At 47.6% G+C, this 4689-nt stretch overlaps 1 non-coding gene across 1 annotated transcript; it reads right to left on the bottom strand.

The window, feature by feature from the left end:
- Nucleotides 1-527: 527 nt before the first annotated feature.
- Nucleotides 528-612, bottom strand: LOC123081157 (small nucleolar RNA SNORD34). The gene has a single exon (XR_006438665.1). It is a non-coding gene; the product is annotated as a small nucleolar RNA SNORD34 (small nucleolar RNA).
- Nucleotides 613-4689: the final 4077 nt, after the last annotated feature.

Below are 4689 nucleotides of genomic sequence, written 5' to 3'. Positions count from 1 at the left end.
CCAGAAGGAAGAAATATAGGCAAGGAGGATACACAGTTCTGCAGATCCTAGGGCAATCGCTGCTGCTCACCCTAATGGTGAGTCTGCCGCTGACACCAACGTCACGTGCCGACTTCTCCAACATGTACGTTCAACTTATGTGGTTCCCGTGACCACACTAGTGCCTGAGCGAAAATATGTCATCTATCCTTGTCCAACTTACTCACACTCGGCTCCATAAAGCCTAGTCCCAAACTTTGGCACCTTGCTATGCCTAACCTCGGACGTCCTTATTATACGGATGCAACACTCCTTAATTACAACCTGCACACAACAAAACAAAATGGTCTAAAACTACTCAACTAGACCATCATGTCACTTATCAAAACAATGCAATGCACACTCAACCACTCTCTCTATGGAGTATGGACTCCCTCAAAATACAAGAAATACAAACAAAAAAATCGACAAGCAAACTCCATCACAAAACCATGGGACGGCCACCCTTGGTCTAGCAGAGAAGAAACAAAGGTAATACTGGAGTGCTGCGCAACCTCAGATTTTGCGATTGTTATCATGAAGATATTTGTCAGACGATGTCGACAATAGTTGTTGTAACTCATCATAGGCACGAGACACCTCCAGAAGCCAAAAAGTAACCAAGCACCGCGGTAATATTTCTTTTTCTATGTAAGAAGGTAGGCCGAGGTCTACCTTCTGTATTCCAAAATCCAAATCAAACCAAAGTTTAAGAATCATGCATGAAACAAAGCAGCACTGGAGCATGTATTTCCCAAGGTGCATAAAAGACAAAATAAAGAGACCGAAAAGAGCGAGAAAATAAACAATCCAGAAACGATCTGCCGCTCATCGCCATGTCGTAAACAGCTACACTGTTGGCTGAAGAATCTCAACATAGGATACTCTGTGGTACTATTACCATGCTAAGCAACAAGTGATAGTGCAATGCAGAAGAAAAAATATACCAAAGCAAGTTATCAAGAAGCATCCAAATAAAAACAGAAGTGCAGTCAAAATTAACGAGGCACACTACCAAATGGCACCTGAGCTTCCTTCTCAGGTGATGGGCGCTATATATACATGTAGCCTGATCTCGAATGTTGCTTGGTGGCTACGGTGGATGAGGCGTCCCATATTTGACCAGCCAACCGGGAAAGCGATGGAAGAGAGGAAACGCGAGTGGCAAGGAACAAATGGAAAGGAAGGAAGGAAGCACGAAGCAGTGTCATTGACTCACTGTCACTGCAAAAGTCATCAGCAAGTCATCAAAACTTCTCACGTAGCATCCAGTGTCAGTGAGCCGAGCCAGATTAACAAACTACGTACTAAAATGATCGCAGATTTCCTCCTACATAAAGCTCGTTTAAGGCTTGGTCGTATGTGGTAAGAAAAACACGGCAGCCTTACTTCAATCAAAAAAATATGAACGCAAATAGCACGCGGACGCCAACTGATTAGGGATGCAGAATCTAAAGTACAAGAACAGCTTGAAGACGATGAAGCCCTCCACCGAGTGCGATCCACCCCATCGAGACACCAGCAGGCCTTGAGGAGACCCAGCTAGCAGGCGGGAGTAACGATGGCAGCTCCATGAGCTCCGGCCGAATTGGCGACAACCTCCTACATCTTCGAAGGGGGCTCCCTAGCCCCTCGCCTGGCACGAGGCGCCGATCCGTCGGACGATGAGAACGCTCTCCCAAGAGCAAAGGTGTACACCCGACGCCATAGCCACACGAAAAGCCATACCAGAGCACCACCAACACGCGTCGCCGAGCTCAACAAAGGGCAACATGGCACTGGGAGGGAACCAACACGCAAGGAGAAGCAAATGCACGGTGGGGCTGCCGATGACAGAGAAACAATGGAGGGAAGCCACTAGACTGAACTTGGAGACGATGCCATGACCGCAGATGGCGAACGGGGAACCTCCAAGACGCCACCAGCTCCAACCATGTCGCCGCCAAACGCCCACCAACCAGATCGGACTCACCACCGCCCCAAACTCACCGAAGGCGGCACCTCATGATGGTGACGGCGCCGCGAGCATCGCTGCCGCCCAATCCAAAGGGATTTGGGTTTTCACCCCGGTATACGAGCAGGGGAACGAGGCAAAGGGGGAAAGGGATAACCTTGACGGCGCCTACAAGTAGGAGACAGCGCCCTCAGGTGTCGCCGTCATCGTGGCCGGCAGAGCCAGCCTTGGATTTCTCCGGGCCCAACGTCTTCCCCACCCCTAGCACAAACGCGGCGCCGACAGCCTGGGGCAGCCGGAGACCAGATCTGACACGGGCCGAAAGGGTTGGAGGCGGAGGCGTCAGATCCGGGACGGGCGCCCCCGCGGCCACCGCGCCCCACAGCCACCACCCGCGCGGCCAAGGAGGACGGCCAGCACTAGCGACAGCCGCTTGCTGAGGTCGCCGTCGCTCCACCACCCGAGGCCGCCGCCTCGGCTCCAAAGCCCCCTGCACGAGACAGGGCGGACAGATCCTCGCCACCACCCTCCCCGGCGGACGCGCGGCGTTCCGGCGACCCCCTCCGGTGGTGGCGAGGGAGAGGAGAGGGGGAGGGGTGGCTGGCGGCGGGCTAGGTTATCGCCGCCCGAGTCGCCCATGCGGGAGCGACGCGGGGGCCAAGGGAGGGGTTAGTAGTTACTAAGCTCGAAATCACTAGTTAAGGAGTAGTCTTTGCAAACATCACTCCCACTTTCCCGGGTTGCGACAAGTGGTGCGCTGCATGTGCGCCACTTGTCGCAACCTGTGAGTTTTCCCTTTTTCATAGATTCATTTATTCAAAATGTTTTATCTCTTAAATCATGCGTCTAAATATTGAACTGTTTTCACCGTTGGATTCCTCGCGTCGAGATCTTCAAAACTAGATACCATGTTGATAGGTTTTGACGAACTTTTTTTCACGATAAAAACCGGACAGGGAGCACGGGGTTTTTCCCTTTCCAAAAGAGGCGCGCCCGCGCCTCTCGCGGAACCTTGTCTCTCGCGGAAGCAAAACCGTGCCTCTCGCGGAAGAAAAAAAAGAGAAAACGCGTTTTTTCCGTTTTCGTGGAGGCACGACCGTGCCTCTTGCGAAAGCACAACCATGCCTCTCACGGAAGCAACACCGTGCCTCTCGCGAAAGAAAAAAACAGACAACGCGTTTTTTTCGTTTACGAGAGGCACGGCCGTGCCTCTCGTGAAAGCACAATCGTGCCTCTCGCGGAAGCAAAACCGTGCCTCTCTCGGAATGAAAAAAAACAAAAAATGAGTTTTTTTCCGTTTTCGAGAGGCACGGCCGTGCCTCTCGCGACCTCTCGCGAAAGCACAACCGTGCCTATCTCGAAAGCAAAACTGTGCCCCTCGCGGAAGAAAAAAAACAGAAAACGCGTCATTTTCCGTTTCCGAGAGTCACGGTCGTGACTCTCGCGAAAGCAAAACCGTGCCTCTCGCGGAAGCAAAACTGTGACTCTTGCGAAATAAAAAAAATGCGTATTTTCGCGATTTTTTTGTTTCAAAAGTTAGCGAAGACCGGTGGAAAACCGAAACGTCAAAAAACCCGTTTAAAAAGCCGAAAACGCGTGCGAAAAAAATTAAAAAACAAAATCCGAAGGGAGCGCTCAGAGCGCGACACGTGGCGGGCGACCGAGAGCGCGCCAAGTGGCGCTGATCATTGTGAACCTCCCGAAGGAGCGCTCGTTAACTAGTTGCTCTCTGCTAAGCTTTGATGTCTACATAGCAAGCGCGGGCTATAAGCACCATAAGTCGTCACAAATGTAAACATTTTCTGAAATTTTAAGCTTATTTTTAAAAAACAAGTATATATCGAAATGCAAACATTTTTGAATTTGTACAATTTTTTAAAAATTCAACCATTTTTTTGGGAATATCGAATATTTTTTGAAATAATGAATAACTTTTTGAAAATGCCCAAACATATTTCGAATTGATGACTTTTTTGAAAACGTAATATTTTTTGGAATTTGTAAAGATTATTTTGAATTCCCTAATTATTTTAAACAATGACTAATTTTGAAAAGCATGATCTTTTTTAAATATGGAAATTCATTTTTTTGTTTTTAACATATTGTGAAAACATGCAAACAATTTTCAAAATTGTATTCTTTTATGAGTTTCTGAACAAACTTTCAAAATGTAAACATTTTTAGAAATTTTAAAAAATGTGAACACGTTTTAAACTTCTGAACATTTTCTGAAAAAAGAAAAATAAACTTGAAAAATAAAAAATGAACAGGAAAGAAAAAAGAAAAACAGAAACATAAACAAAATGAGAAACGGGTCGACCCAGTCATGGCGCCCCTGTGCAAAGCCCCGGCTACTTGACTTAATGTGCGTCAAATAGGGGTTTGCAATACCAAAGCTGAGCTGGCCTGGGGAGATTTTTTTGAGGTGGACTAAAACTTTATTCAACAAGTTACAAAGGAATGATTGCATTGTCAGAGAGCAACTAGTTAACGAGCGCTCCTTTGGGAGCCTCACAACGATCAGCCCCACTTGGCCCGCTCTCAGCCATTCGCCACATGTCGTGCTTTGGACGCTCCTTCTGGATTTTGTTTTTTTTTTAATTTTTCCGCATGCGTTTTCGGCTTTTTAAATGGATTTTTTTGGGTTTTTTCGACATTTTGGTTTCCCCCGGTCTTCCTTAGCTTTTTGATCAAATTTTTGTTCTTCGAAAAAAACA

This window comes from Triticum aestivum, chromosome 3D (assembly GCF_018294505.1).
Source record: "Triticum aestivum cultivar Chinese Spring chromosome 3D, IWGSC CS RefSeq v2.1, whole genome shotgun sequence".
Classification (NCBI taxonomy): Eukaryota; Viridiplantae; Streptophyta; class Magnoliopsida; order Poales; family Poaceae; genus Triticum; species Triticum aestivum.
Note: the sequence above shows the minus strand (reverse complement) of the source record. Positions and strands in the feature narration are given on the sequence as shown.